Source organism: Oncorhynchus nerka, linkage group LG10, assembly GCF_034236695.1.
Source record: "Oncorhynchus nerka isolate Pitt River linkage group LG10, Oner_Uvic_2.0, whole genome shotgun sequence".
NCBI classification, from domain to species: Eukaryota; Metazoa; Chordata; class Actinopteri; order Salmoniformes; family Salmonidae; genus Oncorhynchus; species Oncorhynchus nerka.
Window position 1 is genome coordinate 19,672,031 of NC_088405.1, and position 17,685 is coordinate 19,689,715.

At 45.4% G+C, this 17,685-nt stretch overlaps 1 long non-coding RNA gene across 1 annotated transcript in view; it reads right to left on the minus strand.

The window, feature by feature from the left end:
- Positions 1–7,605: 7,605 nt before the first annotated feature.
- LOC135573664 (uncharacterized) overlaps positions 7,606–17,685 on the minus strand; it is a 33,558-nt gene continuing 23,478 nt past the window's right edge. Inside the window, exon 3 of the long non-coding RNA XR_010464820.1 lies at positions 7,606–8,068. This is a non-coding gene — a long non-coding RNA (uncharacterized LOC135573664). The remainder of the gene's footprint in view (positions 8,069–17,685) is intronic.

A 17,685-nucleotide genomic window follows, 5' to 3' on the forward strand; every position in this document is an offset into this window, starting at 1 on the left:
CAAAACCAAATGCTTCCACCTGAACCGTGATCTATGTAGAGCTTCCTCCTGACTTGACCTGATGCGCTGCAATTGGCTTGTTTCTTTTTCATATTTTGAAATCTGTTAGACTGTGAATATTAAATGTTAAATCACAGGCTCATTAATGATGAGAGGGATCATGCTGATTTAGAGGATAGAGGGATAGAAATGAACAAGATACTGATCTTCTCTGTGATACTGACAGATGTGCATGCACACACACACACACACACACGCACGCACGAACACACACACACACACACACACACACACACACACACACACACACACACACACACACACACACACACACACACACACACACACACAACCCCCACCCAAGTATCATATAGCTATGACCTGGTTGTTACTGTGTGAGGGGCTCTCTGTAAACAGCTGCAGTTTCAGAACAGGGGCCTTGGGCTCTGTGACATCATCACTGCGCGACACACACAGCACAGGACCATCTTATTTAAGTGATAATGCCAGAGAAGCCGGTGTTTGGAGGATATATTGGCACGGGTGTTATTAGGCCAGAAACAAAGTTGAGGGCCGGCAAACTGCCAATATATCCTCCAAACACCTGCTTCCAGGGCATTATCACTTTTATACAACGGGTTACCAACATACTCAAATAATGATTGACATATTTTCATTAAAATGTTATTTTTATTAATTTATTCATACTATTTCATCCTTCCACAAGATTTAGTCCCAAAATAAATCTAGGATTGCTACCCAAGCCGGCTGGTTGTTCGTTCTATTGGTCGGTTGCCAGAGACGCGACCCCATCTTTCAGTCTTTTTGTTCTGTATCTATGGACGAGACCCAGTCGTTCGTTCTAAATGTTCCATTGCCATACTGGCTGGCAACGTTCTTATCCCTTGTTGCTAGCTAGCCAACTACGACTAACTTACAGTCACGTCAAATAGTGGAGCCAGAATAACAACAGTATCTGTATTTGTTTAAGCTGTTTTATAGTGACATTATTTTGGTACATTCATAACAATGAGCTAATGAGGCTTGATTTCACCTGGCATAGAAAATGTGCTCTCTCATCAGGACACTTGTTCAGAGGAGCTAACCAACAACAATACAGCTAACAAAATTACTTCAAACTGAAGGTGGAAGACGGCAAACTGGCTGCCCTTGGTTTAGTTTTACCTTTTTTCAAATGGCATTTCTTTGTAAACTCAGCAAAAAAAGAAACGTCCCTTTTTCAGAACCCTGTCTTTCAAAGATAATTCGTAAAAGTCCCATGCTTGTTCAATGAACCATCAACAATTAATGAACATGCACCTGCGGAACGGTCGTTAAGACACTAACAGCTTACAGACGGTAGGCAATTAAGGTCACAGTTATGAAAACTTAGGACACTAAAGAGGCCTTTCTACTGACTCTGAAATACACCAAAAGAAAGATGCCCAGGGTCCCTGCTCATCTGCGTGAACGTGCCTTAGGCATGCAGCAAGGAGGCATGAGGACTGCAGATGTGGCCAGGGCAATAAATTGTAATATTCGTCTTGTGACAGCGCTACAGGGAGACAGGACGGACAGCTGATCGTCCTCGCAGTGGCAGACCACATGTAACAACACCTGCACATCGGATGGGGCCACAGTGTCTCCTGACCCCTCCTGTCTCAGCCTCCAGTATTTATGCTGCAGTAGTTTATGTGTCGGGGGGCTAGGGTCAGTTTGTTATATCTGGAGTACTTCTCCTGTCCTATCCGGTGTCCTGTGTGAATTTAAGTATGCTCTCTCTAATTCTCTCTTTCTCTCTTTCTTTCTCTCTCTCGGAGGACCTGAGCCCTAGGACCATGCCTCAGGACTACCTGACATGATGACTCCTTGCTGTCCCCAGTCCACCTGGCCATGCTGCTGCTCCAGTTTCAACTGTTCTGCCTGTGATTATTATTATTTGACCATGCTGGTCATTTATGAACATTTGAACATCTTGGCCATGTTCTGTTATAATCTCCACCCGGCACAGCCAGAAGAGGACTGGCCACCCCACATAGCCTGGTTCCTCTCTAGGTTTCTTCCTAGGTTTTGGCCTTTCTAGGGAGTTTTTCCTAGCCACCGTGCTTCTACACCTGCATTGCTTGCTGTTTGGGGTTTTAGGCTGGGTTTCTGTTCAGCACGAAGGGCTAAATAAATACATTTGATTTGATTTTGATTTGCACAGGATCAGTACATCCGAACATCACACCTGCGGGACAGGTACAGGATGGCAACAACAACTGCCCGAGTTACACCAGGAATGCACAATCCCTCCATCAGTGCTCAGACTGTCCGCAATAGGCTGAGAGAGGCTGGACTGAGGGCTTGTAGGCCTGTTGTAAGGCAGGTCCTCACCAGACATCACAGACAACAACGTCACCTATGGGCACAAACCCACTGTCGCTGGACCAAAACAGGTCTGGCAAAAAGTACTCTTCACTGACGAGTCGCGGTTTTGTCTCACCAGGAGTGATGGTCGGTTTCACGTTTATCATCGAAGGAATGAGCGTTGCACCGAGGCCAGTACTCTGGAGCGGGATCGATTTGGAGGTGGAGGGTCCGTCATGGTCTGGCGCGGTGTATCACAGCATCATCGTACTGAGCTTGATGTCATTGCAGGCAATCTCAATGCTGTGCGTTACAGGGAAGACATCCTCCTCCCTCATGTGGTACCCTTCCTGCAGGCTCATCCTGACATGACCCTCCAGCATGACAATGCCACCAGCCTTACTGCTGGTTCTGTGCGTGATTTCCTGCGTGATTTCCTGCAAGACAGGAATGTCAGTGTTCTGCCATGGCCAGCGAAGAGCTCAGATCTCAATCCCATTGAGCATGTCTGGGACGTGTTGGATCGGAGGGTGTGGGGCTAGGGCCATTCCCCCCAGAAATGTCCAGGAACTTGCAGGTGCCTTGGTGGGAGAGTGGAGTAACATCTCATAGCAAGAACTGGCAAATCTGGTGCAGGCCATGGGGAGGAGATGCACTACAGTACTTAATGCAGCTGATGGCCACGCCAGATACTGACTGTTACTTTTGATTTTGACCCCCTTTGTTTAGGGACACATTATTCCATTTTTGTTAGTCAGAAGTCTGTGGAACTTGTTCAGTTTATGTCTCAGTTGTTGAATCTTATGTTCATACAAATATTTACTCATGTTAACTTTGCTGAAAATAAACACAGTTGACAGTGAGAGGACGTTTCTTTTTTTGCTGAGTTTATATTTCCATAAAAATGATGCCAGCTGATTCATGATTTCGACTAGCTGAGAATCGCTGCCTGCCTCTCTCTCTCGTCCCGACTCCCGACCCCTACACATTCATTACTATTGGACAGTTGGAGATCGAATTTGAATATTGAAACAATGTTTCAAATGTTGGAGAGATAGACAGCAAGGTTTATACAAATGTCCACTGTTGAAAACTAAATGTTAGTCTAAAAGAAATGTGAGATAATGTCTAGATGCTTTTTATAGTGGATATAAAGTTTATAAAGTGCCTGGCTGTGCTGATGAGACGACGCAGTCAGGATTACGCAGTCAGATGGAACAGAGTAAATGGGCATTTTAACATCATACATTTAGCTGGTGGTAACTTGTGGAATAGACACCGGCTGGAATGCACTTTTAACCAATCAGCATTCAGGATTAGACCTACCTACTGTATAACATATTATGCAGAACAGGGAGAATACCTGGTGTGGCTCAGAACTCACTGCTGTATTTCTGCATGGTTCATTGTGTTGAAATGCGTGTGGTTTCAGATTGTAATGTAACCCAGTGGAGGGTGTGTAGCCCTGTTTTCTAGAACTAGGCAATGCTTCTAAATGTCCTTTGTCATATTGTCACTTTATCTGGAACCTTTAAGCATATTTTCCCTCTTTTTAGTGTCATCCTTCATGAAGTCAAAACGCGCACACACACACACACACACACACACACACACACACACACACACACACACACACACACACACACACACACACACACACACACACACACACTGTCACATCTAGATTATGATTTATGCAAATGAGCTGTCAGGGGCTTGTGAGTCAGCAGCGATACGACGTGTGACCATTGCCAGGATACGAAGGAGAGGACAGCAAGGAGAGACGTTTATCAGGACACGAATCAGAACACAATGTTTGGGAGAGAGCTTGTAGCTATTACATTTTTTACATTTTAGGACCCATGTAGGTATAAAAAATAAATAAAACAAAAATATTGAAAAAAATATTGAATGTGGCCTTTCCTACTATAGCCCATAGAAACACATTGAAAAACACATTCATACATGCGAAACAAACAGTCAAAAAATACATCATAAGGAATAAGGTTTTGAAGTGTCTGTCCTACATCTAGGAGATATAAGAAAGATCAGGGTTTTGAAGTGTCTGTCCTACATCTAGGAGATATAAGAAAGATCAGGGTTTTGAAGTGTCTGTCCTATATCTAGGAGATGTAAGAAAGATCAGGGTTTTGAAGTGTCTGTCCTACATCTAGGAGATATAAGAAAGATCAGGGTTTTGAAGTGTCTGTCCTATATCTAGGAGATGTAAGAAAGATCAGGGTTTTGAAGTGTCTGTCCTATATCTAGGAGATATAAGAAAGATCAGGGTTTTGAAGTGTCTGTCCTATATCTAGGAGATATAAGAAAGATCAGGGTTTTGAAGTGTCTGTCCTATATCTAGGAGATGTAAGAAAGATCAGGGTTTTGAAGTGTCTGTCCTATATCTAGGAGATATAATAAAGATCAGGGTTTTGAAGTGTCTGTCCTATATCTAGGAGATATAAGAAAGATCAGGGTTTTGAAGTGTCTGTCCTATATCTAGGAGATATAAGAAAGATCAGGGTTTTGAAGTGTCTGTCCTATATCTAGGAGATATAAGAAAGATCAGGGTTTTGAAGTGTCTGTCCTATATCTAGGAGATATAATAAAGATCAGGGTTTTGAAGTGTCTGTCCTATATCTAGGAGATGTAAGAAAGATCAGGGTTTTGAAGTGTCTGTCCTATATCTAGGAGATATAAGAAAGATCAGGGTTTTGAAGTGTCTGTCCTATATCTAGGAGATATAAGAAAGATCAGGGTTTTGAAGTGTCTGTCCTATATCTAGGAGATATAATAAAGATCAGGGTTTTGAAGTGTCTGTCCTATATCTAGGAGATATAAGAAAGATCAGGGTTTTGAAGTGTCTGTCCTATATCTAGGAGATATAAGAAAGATCAGGGTTTTGAAGTGTCTGTCCTATATCTAGGAGATATAATAAAGATCAGGGTTTTGAAGTGTCTGTCCTATATCTAGGAGATATAAGAAAGATCAGGGTTTTGAAGTGTCTGTCATCTAGGAGATATAAGAAAGATCAGGGTTTTGAATCTAGGAGATATAAGAAAGATCAGGGTTTTGAAGTGTCTGTCCTATATCTAGGAGATATAAGAAAGATCAGGGTTTTGAAGTGTCTGTCCTATATCTAGGAGATATAAGAAAGATCAGGGTTTTGAAGTGTCTGTCCTATATCTAGAGATATAAGAAAGATCAGGGTTTTGAAGTGTCTGTCCTATATCTAGGAGATATAAGAAAGATCAGGGTTTTGAAGTGTCTGTCCTATATCTAGGAGATATAAGAAAGATCAGGGTTTTGAAGTGTCTGTCCTATATCTAGGAGATATAAGAAAGATCAGGGTTTTGAAGTGTCTGATCTAGGAGATATAAGAAAGATCAGGGTTTTGAAGTGTCTGTCCTATATCTAGGAGATATAAGAAAGATCAGGGTTTTGAAGTGTCTGTCCTATATCTAGGAGATATAAGAAAGATCAGGGTTTTGAAGTGTCTGTCCTATATCTAGGAGATATAAGAAAGATCAGGGTTTTGAAGTGTCTGTCCTATATCTAGGAGATATAAGAAAGATCAGGGTTTTGAAGTGTCTGTCCTATATCTAGAGATATAAGAAAGATCAGGGTTTTGAAGTGTCTGTCCTATATCTAGGAGATATAAGAAAGATCAGGGTTTTGAAGTGTCTGTCCTATATCTAGGAGATATAAGAAAGATCAGGGTTTTGAAGTGTCTGTCCTATATCTAGGAGATATAAGAAAGATCAGGGTTTTGAAGTGTCTGTCCTATATCTAGGAGATATAAGAAAGATCAGGGTTTTGAAGTGTCTGTCCTATATCTAGGAGATATAAGAAAGATCAGGGTTTTGAAGTGTCTGTCCTATATCTAGGAGATATAAGAAAGATCAGGGTTTTGAAGTGTCTGTCCTATATCTAGGAGATATAAGAAAGATCAGGGTTTTGAAGTGTCTGTCCTATATCTAAGAAAGGAGATATAAGAAAGATCAGGGTTTTGAAGTTTGAGGAGATATAAGAAAGATCAGGGTTTTGAAGTGTCTGTCCTATATCTAGGAGATATAAGAAAGATCAGGGTTTTGAAGTGTCTGTCCTATATCTAGGAGATATAAGAAAGATCAGGGTTTTGAAGTGTCTGTCCTATATCTAGGAGATATAAGAAAGATCAGGGTTTTGAAGTGTCTGTCCTATATCTAGGAGATATAAGAAAGATCAGGGTTTTGAAGTGTCTGTCCTATATCTAGGAGATATAATAAAGATCAGGGTTTTGAAGTGTCTGTCCTATATCTAGGAGATATAATAAAGATCAGGGTTTTGAAGTGTCTGTCCTATATCTAGGAGATATAAGAAAGATCAGGGTTTTGAAGTGTCTGTCCTATATCTAGGAGATATAAGAAAGATCAGGGTTTTGAAGTGTCTGTCCTATATCTAGGAGATATAATAAAGATCAGGGTTTTGAAGTGTCTGTCCTATATCTAGGAGATATAATAAAGATCAGGGTTTTGAAGTGTCTGTCCTATATCTAGGAGATATAAGAAAGATCAGGGTTTTGAAGTGTCTGTCCTATATCTAGGAGATATAAGAAAGATCAGGGTTTTGAAGTGTCTGTCCTATATCTAAAAAAGCTCAGGAAATCTATATTTTTGGACACATATTTAATCCCTTTTTTTGGTTGGCACAAAACTACTTCCATACATTTTTTAAAGCGATATCCGGTACCTTCAGAAGAGTCCCATGATATCTGTGGGGGTTGTAGCAAAATGGAGAACACCGTCATAATCGTGAGAGTTTCCCCTTTCCATAGTAGGGTTATATTAGTTTGTAGCCCAAATGGTGTGGACGCTACAGACAGAAGTTGTACGTTGGCACATCGGCGGTACCGACTAGTCCTTTGGGGCTTGTGGGGGTCGCAGACCAAAACGGAGAACACCATCGTCTTTACGAGAGTCTCATCTTTCACAGAGTGGTCATATTAGTTAGGCCAAACCGATCGGATACTACAGAGGTTTTTGTGGTTTGACAAAGTTTCCCCCGCGGATGCAGAAGGTCGACAGAGGCGGACGCGATGGACTGAGATGCAGCCCGTACAAAAATCAAATACCTCTAGTTTCAACTGACAGATGTTGATGGCCAGTTTTTTATTATGTTCATTAGATCGATGCACAGGTGGATTGATGAATAAATGACTCTAAACATACATTTTTTTTGTAACATATGATATTTATTAGAAGAAGATATGCCACTTAGTAGATGCTTTCATCAAAGTAACTTACATTCATGCATGCATACATTTTTCATGTGGGTTGCTCCCAGCGGGATTTGAACCCACAACCCTTGGGTTTTCAATCAGATTTGGAATGAGAATTTCCTTGAGAGCTGAGAAGGTGAACCCCATTTATATTGCCGCTGTTGTCTTTAGCCTGAGCGAAAGTCTGTTACGTAGCCAAAGTCCACCTTGCTATCATTGTCTTGGTTGGTTAGACATGAGTTTGGTTAGGCAATGGTGCATGTCGATATTGAGGTCATTTCTATGCTTTGGAGAATCTGACTGTTTGTATCATTGTTGTGTTTGGACTGAATGTCATAGTTAGCCATGATGTAACTGTGTCTTCAGGTGCAGTTACATGACGTCCTGTGTGGATTATAGCAGTCATTACATCCAGATGTGTGGAGTTGAGATGAACCTCCTCCCTCTTCCTCTACAGATCTGCACCAAGGGGTTTAGCATCAGATTAGTAGCAGAACCTGGCCCTCGAGGTTTTCAGATGTTGCACTGATTTAAAGATTTCTAAGTAATGTACAAAAAATCTTTTGGAGTTTTTGTATGAGAAACAATGGTCCCTCTTCCCAAGGAATTTATGGTTGATTAGTTTAACCAGCTGGGTTAGAACAAAAATATGCAAACCCCCCTCTCTCACTCTCACCCTCTCACCCTCTCTCTCCCCATCTCTCTCTCCCCCTCTCTCCTTCAGTCAGCAGAAACAGGACCTCCTTGGTCTGGTTTGGGTTTCTGATATAATCCTTAATAAATGAAAGCTCTTATATCATATGCCCTGGGGTGAGGCTGGGGCTGGCAAAGACATCACATATGGCAGGAGAGCAAAGAGACTGTGACAGTCCCCCTGAGAGAGAGATGGGGGGAGAGAGAGAAAGAGACAGAGACAGAGAGAGAGAGGGAGGGAGTTGGGGGAAGAGAGAGAGGGAGGGGGAGTTGAAGAGCAATAGTGAGAAAGAGAGAGAGGGAGGACGAGAAAGAAAGATGGAGAGGGAAAGAGAGAGAAAGAGAGAGAGAGAGAGAGAGGGGGGGAAGAGGTAGGGGGAGTTGAAGAGAGAGAGAGAGCGAGAGGGGGGTAGGGGGAGTTAGAGAGAGAGAGAGAGAGGGGGAGAAAGAGGTAGGGGGAGTTAGAGAGAGAGAGAGAGAGAGAGAGAGGGAGGACGAGAAAGAAAGATGGAGAGAGAGAGAGAGAGAGAGAGAGAGGGAGGACGAGAAAGAAAGATGGAGAGAGAGAGAGAGAGAGAGAGAGAGAGAGAGAGAGAGAGAGAGAGAACGATATAGATGGTTCTTCTCTCCACCAGCAAATGACTGAGTAGATTGCCCTTGTGTTGGTCAGGAACGCTTACATTGACTCTAATGGGGGACAAGCGTGTGCGACCTGCCGAAGGTTGTACTAGTAATTATGCCACTTAGGACTATTTGACAAGTAAGGTTGTATCGGCAAACAGACACGAGAGGGCATTCCAATATGAAATGCATTTCATTACCCCTCACCTCCTGCTGCCTGTCAGACAAGACAATATCAATCTCCTGTTCTCTTCTCTCACCGTGGAACACCTGCATATCCACAATGACCTAGTAGAGCTGGGTAGAACCAATAGAACGTTTGGAACTATTTTCTGTGTTCTATTCCATTCATACTGCAGATCTTTGCTGTTCATTCCATCTGTCCTGGACACACTATGTAAACATAGCTGCACTTGACCAAATTTCGCAAGATTTTAGTTCTGGGTAACTGAGATTACTGTTTATTTTACTCTACAGGTCATCATTATGTTTGTAATACCTGGACATGTAAGTAATGCTGCAAAACAGACTGTCCTCAAAAGGACAATGAAGTCCTTGAGGAAGATAATTGTGTGGTCATAGCCCCATCGGTAGCATCATCACTATCATCATCATTACCATTATCTCTAATGCTCATCTTCCTGAGAGAGAGAGATAAAGAGAGGTAGACAGACAAAGAGAGTGGGAGAAAGAGAGAGACAGAGAAAATGCAAGACAGTGTGTGTGTGTGTGTGTGTGTGTGTGTGTGTGTTTTGTGAGAGTCCGGGAGAAAGTGAGAGATAGACAGACAGAGAGAACCAGAGAGAAAGGAACAAAGAGAGAGAGAGGAACAGAAAGAGAGGAATGGTTTTGTGTTGAGCCCTGAGCAGCAGGCAGCTCTCTCTGAGGCTAACAACAGCAGCAGATGTGAGCAGGAGGACGCTGCCAGACAGAGAGAGGGTGTGTCCCAGATGGCACCCTTTTCCCTATATAGTGCACTTCTTTTGACCGGGGCCCATAGAGTATAGGATGCCATTTGGATCGCAGGCAGAGAGAGTGGGCTGATATAACAGTTTGCTGGGTGAAGGTGTTTCTGGTGCTCATTTCATTTGCTCCATGCAAGCTGTGAGCTATTGCAGGGGAGACTTAAACCTCGCTGTGTGTGCATGCGTTTGTGTGTGTGTGTGTGTGTGTGTGTGTGTGTGTGTGTGTGTGTGTGTGTGTGGACTGTACAGCAGAATTCAGGGAGAAGCTCTCCAGCACTCCAACACCAGATGAGAATATAGTTACCATGGAAACACATGATTACTATGGAATGGAGTAATCATGTGTTTCTTTGGCACACTTCAGAGACAGGGTATGCGTCCCAATTGGCATCCTATTCTACAAAGTGCACTACTTTTGACCAGGACCCAAAGGAAGGTCAGAACGGCTGTGGTTTTTAATTTGATGCTTTTATGAATATCACTAGCAACAACAGAATAAACACATTTTGAATTACATACCTACAGTATAAAATAGGAGAATATCCTCTTTCTAATGATGTCAACTTTATTTCTCAACTCCTAATATTGAGCCAATTACACTCACTGGAGCTAATTACACTAACTGGAGTATCTGACAGGCTTTGATAAAGCACCAGCGAATAGTGCCTCGCTCACATGCTAGTCGGAACTCTGAAATGGGCAACTTGTTAACTGGTTGAACGCGGCGCGTGTATAACTACAACCAGTAAGCAAGTAGGAGATTTCTAAGTTTTCTATTTCCGACTAGCACATGAACGGCATAGGCTACCAGTGCGGCAAGTCCCGCTGGCTGCTGGTAAGCTTTCTTGACTTTTTGCCAACACATAGCTAACCTTTGTTTAACCGGTTGCCGGTTTGCCTGAGAGGTGTTCCCTGGGCAAGAAAAAGTTGAAGACCCCTGCTCTAGAGGCTGCTAGCTATCGAGAGTTACCTTTCATCTCCTTGGAGGCTTGTTGCTTTTATACTGAGATCACGACAGGACACAGAAACATGGCGCCAAACAGCCAGCCAGCCAGCCTCCTGCCATGCAATAATAAGTGCTCATGGTTGGGAATGAGATACTACTTTACTTACTGCCGGTTGGGTTGGATATTAAAAATGAAATAGGGGGCTGTTAGCTGGGCAGGCTCAGGTGGAGCTTATCTGTTTTTGATTAAAAAAGAGGATCTGCTTCCATCTCAATACTCTGATAAATCAGCATGGCGCAAGCAGACAGATCTGTGCTTTACAGGAGACATGAGTGCTCCATGCTTGTCAATACACATTGAGACTGTGTTTCTCCTCTCAGAGAACCCTACTACAGGATCTCTTAGCAGAGCAGCTGGGCCTCTGTTCTCCACATTGAGACTGTGTTTCTCCACTCAGACAACCCTACTACAGGATCTCTTAGCAGAGCAGCTGGGCCTCTGTTCTCCACATTGAGACTGTGTTTCTCCACTCAGACAACCCTACTACAGGATCTCTTAGCAGAGCAGCTGGGCCTCTGTTCTCCACATTGAGACTGTGTTTCTCCACTCAGACAACCCTACTACATGATCTCTTAGCAGAGCAGCTGGGCCTCTGTTCTCCACATTGAGACTGTGTTTCTCCTCTCAGACAACCCTACTACAGGATCTCTTAGCAGAGCAGCTGGGCCTCTGTTCTCCACATTGAGACTGTGTTTCTCCACTCAGACAACCCTACTACAGGATCTCTTAGCAGACTGTGTTTCTCCTCTCAGACAACCCTACTACAGGATCTCTTAGCAGCTGGGCCTCTGTTCTCCACATTGAGACTGTGTTTCTCCTCTCAGACAACCCTACTACAGGATCTCTTAGCAGAGCAGCTGGGCCTCTGTTCTCCACATTGAGACTGTGTTTCTCCTCTCAGACAACCCTACTACAGGATCTCTTAGCAGAGCAGCTGGGCCTCTGTTCTCCACATTGCCTGCTGCTCCATCCAGCTACACACACCTGTAGTAAAGTATGGAGGATGTATATACCAGTGGGGCAAAAAAGTATTTAGTCAGCCACCAATTGTGCAAGTTCTCCCACTTAAAAAGATGAGAGAGGCCTGTCATTTTCATCATAGGTACACTTCAACTATGACAGACAAAATGAGAAAAGAAATTCCAGAAAATCATATTGTAGGATTTAATGAATTTATTTGCAAATTATGGTGGAAAATAAATATTTGGTCACCTACAAACAAGCAAGATTTCTGGCTCTCACAGACCTGTAACTTCTTCTTTAAGAGGCTCCTCTGTCCTCCACTCGTTACCTGTATTAATAGCACCTGTTTGAACTTGTTATCAGTATAAAAGGCACCTGTCCACAACCTCAAACAGTCACACTCCAAACTCCACTATGGCCAAGACCAAAGAGCTGTCAAAGGACACCAGAAACAAAATTGTAGACCTGCACCAGGCTGGGAAGACTGAATCTGCAATAGGTAAGCAGCTTGGTTTGAAGAAATCAACTGTGGGAGCAATTATTAGGAAATGGAAGACATACAAGACCACTGATAATCTCTCTCGATCTGGGACTCCACGCAAGATCTCACCCCATGGGGTCAAAATGATCACAAGAACGGTGAGCAAAAATCCCAGAACCACACGGGGGGACCTAGTGAATGACCTGCAGAGAGCTGGGACCAAAGTAACAAAGCCTACCATCAGTAACACACTACGCCGCCAGGGACTCAAATTCCTGCAGTGCCCGACGTGTCCCCCTGCTTAAGCCAGTACATGTCCAGGCCCATCTGAAGTTTGCTAGAGAGCATTTGGATGATCCAGAAGAAGATTGGGAGAATGTCATATGGTCAGATGAAACCAAAATATTACTTTTTGGTAAAAACTCAACTCGTCGTGTTTGGAGGACAAAGAATGCTGAGTTGCATCCAAAGAACACCATACCTACTGTGAAGCATGGGGGTGGAAACATCATGCTTTGGGGCTGTTTTTCTGCAAAGGGACCAGGGCGACTGATCCGTGTAAAGGAAAGAATGAATGGGGCCATGTATCGTGAGATTTTGAGTGAAAACCTCGTTCCATCAGCAAGGGCATTGAAGATTAAACATGGCTGGGTCTTTCAGCATGACAATGATCCCAACCACACCACCCGGCAACGAAGGAGTGGCTTCGTAAGAAGCATTTCAAGGTCCTGGAGTGGCCTAGCCAGTCTCCAGATCTCAACCCCATAGAAAATCTTTGGAGGGAGTTGAAAGTCCGTGTTGCCCAGCAACAGACCCAAAACATCACTGCTCTAGAGGAGATCTGCATGGAGGAATGGGCCAATATACCAGCAACAGTGTGTGAAAACCTTGTGAAGACTTACAGAAAACATTTGACCTCTGTCATTGCCAACAAAGGGTATATGTTATTGACTTGTTAATGGTTTACTCCATGTGTAACTCTGTGTTGTCTGTTCACACTGCTATGCTTTATCTTGGCCAGGTCGCAGTTGCAAATGAGAACTTGTTCTCAACTAGCCTACCTGGTTAAATAAAGGTGAAATAAAAAAATATAACAAAGTATTGAGATAAACTTTTGTTATTGACCAAATACCTATTTTCCACCATAATTTGCAAATAAATTCATTAAAAATCCTACAATGTGATTTTCTGAATTTTTTAAAATCATTTTGTCTGTCATAGTTGAAGTTTACCTATGATGAAAATTACAGGCCTCTCTCATCTTTTTAAGTGGGAGGACTTGCACAATTGGTGGCTGACTAAATACTTTATTGCCCCACTGTATACCTCACATGTGTATATGACAAGACTATGCAATTAATATGAACAAAGTCTATTAAACCGAATAGTATCTGAGTCCAGAAGATAAATAACAATGCGCATGCAGGTATTGTTGAGTCACAGTAATAGGCTGTCAACAAAGGTCTGAGAATTGTCTATCAAATAGATGTAATTACATTGTAAAAAAATAAATGGATTCACATAAACTTAAATTACAAGGCATTACTCGCATTAACATAGCATTCATAATCTAGGCATGATCAGAGAGGGAGAGAGAGAGAAGTCATGGCCTAAAAGGTCCATGTCATGGTGAGGACAGGAGACCGTGTGGGTACCTCACCACAGCAGGACAGGAGACCGTGTGGGTACCTCACCACAGCAGGACAGGAGACAGTGTGGGTACCTCACCACAGCAGGACAGGAGACGTGTGGGTACCTCACCACAGCAGGACAGGAGACCGTGTGGGTACCTCACCCACAGCAGGACAGGAGACAGTGTGGGTACCTCACCACAGCAGGACAGGAGACCGTGCAGGGTACCTCACCACAGCAGGAGCAGGACAGGAGACCGTGTGGGTACCTCACCACAGCAGGACAGGAGACAGTGTGGGTACCTCACCACAGCAGGACAGGAGACCGTGTGGGTACCTCACCACAGCAGGACAGGAGACCGTGTGGGTACCTCACCACAGCAGGACAGGAGACCGTGTGGGTACCTCACCACAGCAGGACAGGAGACAGTGTGGGTACCTCACCACAGCAGGACAGGAGACCGTGTGGGTACCTCACCACAGCAGGACAGGAGACCGTGTGGGTACCTCACCACAGTAGGACAGGGAGACCGTGTGGGTACCTCACCACAGCAGGACAGGAGACCGTGTGGGTACCTCACCACAGCAGGACAGGAGACCGTGTGGGTACCTCACCACAGCAGGACAGGAGACAGTGTGGGTACCTCACCACAGCAGGACAGGAGACAGGAGACAGTGGTGTGGGTACCTCACCACAGCAGGACAGGAGACCGTGTGGGTACCTCACCACAGCAGGACAGGAGACAGTGTGGGTACCTCACCACAGCAGGACAGGAGACAGTGTGGGTACCTCACCACAGCAGGACAGGAGACCGTGTGGGTACCTCACCCAGCAGCAGGACGTGGGGGTACTCACCACAGCAGGACAGGAGAGTGTGGGTACCTCACCACAGCAGGACAGGAGACAGTGTGGGTCACCACAGCAGGACAGGAGACCTCACCACAGCAGGACAGGAGACAGTGTGGGTACCTCACCACAGCAGGACAAGAACAAAGAGAAAGACCAAATGAGACCCCTTCATAACCATCTGATTGTTTGGATTAAAAATCCAAGTTGTAATCAGTACCATGTCGTCACTGCTTCACAGAGGTTTGAGCAGCAGGTAGCCTAGTGGTTAGAGTGTAGGGGCGGCAGGTAGCCTAGTGGTTAGAGTGTAGGGGCGGCAGGTAGCCTAGTGGTTAGAGTGTAGGGGCGGCAGGTAGCCTAGTGGTTAGAGTGTAGGGCGGCAGGTAGCCTAGTGGTTAGAGTGTAGGGGCGGCAGGTAAGCCTAGTGGTTAGAGTGTGGGTACCTCACCACAGCAGGACAGGAGACAGTGGCTCACCACAGCAGGACAGGTAGCCTAGTGGTTAGAGTGTAGGGGCGAAAGCCAAAATGGTAAGCCTAGTGGTTAGAGTGTAGGGGCGGCAGGTAAGCCTAGTGGTTAGAGTGTAGGGGCGGCAGGTAGCCTAGTGGTTAGAGTGTAGGGGCGGCAGGTAGCCTAGTGGTTAGAGTGTAGGGGCGGCAGGTAAGCCTAGTGGTTAGAGTGTAGGGGCGGCAGGTAGTCTAGTGGTTAGAGTGTAGAGGGGCGGCAGGTAAGCCTAGTGGTTAGAGTGTAGGGGCGGCAGGTAAGCCTAGTGGTTAGAGTGTAGGGGCGGCAAGTAGCCTAGTGGTTAGAGTGTAGGGGCGGCAGGTAAGCCTAGTGGTTAGAGTGTAGGGGCGGCAGGTAGCCTAGTGGTTAGAGTGTAGGGGCGGCAGGTAAGCCTAGTGGTTAGAGTGTAGGGGCGGCAGGTAGCCTAGTGGTTAGAGTGTAGGGGCGGCAGGTAAGCCTAGTGGTTAGAGTGTAGGGGCGGCAGGTAGCCTAGTGGTTAGAGTGTAGGGGCGGCAGGTAAGCCTAGTGGTTAGAGTGTAGGGGCGGCAGGTAAGCCTAGTGGTTAGAGTGTAGGGGCGGCAGGTAGCCTAGTGGTTAGAGTGTAGGGGCGGCAGGTAAGCCTAGTGGTTAGTGTAGGGGCGGCAGGTAGCCTAGTGGTTAGAGTGTAGGGGCGGCAGGTAAGCCTAGTGGTTAGAGTGTAGGGGCGGCAGGTAGCCTAGTGGTTAGAGTGTAGGGGCGGCAGGTAAGCCTAGTGGTTAGAGTGTAGGGGCGGCAGGTAAGCCTAGTGGTTTCTACTTCCGGGTTGGAGCGAGCCGGTCGCATCCGCGCTTCGGTCTGCAGGAGACACTCCTAGCTAGCCAACAGCCAGCCAACGTCTACTGAATAGAACTTTCGCATTCCGGTCGCATTCCGCTTCGCTCCACAGGTAGTATCACATTTTCATTTAATTTCATTACAGTCCCAACGGTGTGATTTGTTTGATCGTAGCTAGCTACATAGCTAGCTACATAGCCGCCTTTGTTTCAAAGATAATTGTGTAGTCTAGAGCGATTTTCTATGTTAGCTAGCCAGCTATTGTCGTTCTCCTAACGCAACGTAACGTAACCAACACTGCTAGCTAGCCAGCTAGCCCCCGAAAAGCAGCATTGTAGAAACTTCACACTCAACGGAACGACTTGATTAGGGTAGTGTCAACAACGCAGCTAGCCTACCTCAGCAGTACTGTATCATTTTAATCATTTTAGTCAATTAGATTCTTGCTACGTAAGCTTAACTTTCTGAACATTCGAGACGTGTAGTCCACTTGTCATTCCAATCTCCTCTGCATTAGCGTAGCCTCTTCTCTAGCCTGTCAACTATGTGTCTGTCTATCCCTGTTCTCTCCTCTCTGCACAGACCATACAAACGCTCCACACCGCATGGCCGCGGCCACCCTAATCTGGTGGTCCCAGCGCACACGACCCACGTGGAGTTCCAGGTCTCCGGTAGCCTCTGGAACTGCCGATCTGCGGCCAACAAGGCAGAGTTCATCTCAGCCTATGCCTCCCTCCAGTCCCTCGACTTCTTGGCACTGACGGAAACATGGATCACCACAGACAACACCGCTACTTCTACTGCTCTCTCTTCGTCCGCCCACGTGCTCTCGAACACCCCGAGAGCTTCTGGTCAGCGGGTGGTGGCACCGGATCCTCATCTCTCCCAAGTGGTCATCTCTCTTTCTCCCTTACCCATCTGTCTATCGCCTCCTTTGAATTCCATGCTGTCACAGTTACCAGCCCTTTCAAGCTTAACATCCTTATCATTTATCGCCCTCCAGGTTCCCTCGGAGAGTTCATCAATGAGCTTGATGCCTTGATAAGCTCCTTTCCTGAGGACGGCTCACCTCTCACAGTTCTGGGCGACTTTAACCTCCCCACGTCTACCTTTGACTCATTCCTCTCTGCCTCCTTCTTTCCTCCTCTCCTCTTTTGACCTCACCCTCTCACCTTCCCCCTACTCACAAGGCAGGCAATACGCTCGACCTCATCTTTACTAGATGCTGTTCCTCCACTAACCTCATTGCAACTCCCTCCAAGTATCCGACCACTACCTTGTATCCTTTTCCTCTCGCTCTCATCCAACACTTCCCACACTGCCCTACTCGGATGGTATCGCGCCGTCCCAACCTTCGCTCTCTCTCCCCCGCTACTCTCTCCTCTTCCATCCTATCATCTCTTCCCTCTGCTCAAACCTTCTCCAACCTATCTCCTGATTCTGCCTCCTCAACCCTCCTCTCCTCCCTTTCTGCATCCTTTGACTCTCTATGTCCCCTATCCTCCAGGCCGGCTCGGTCCTCCCCTCCCGCTCCGTGGCTCGACGACTCATT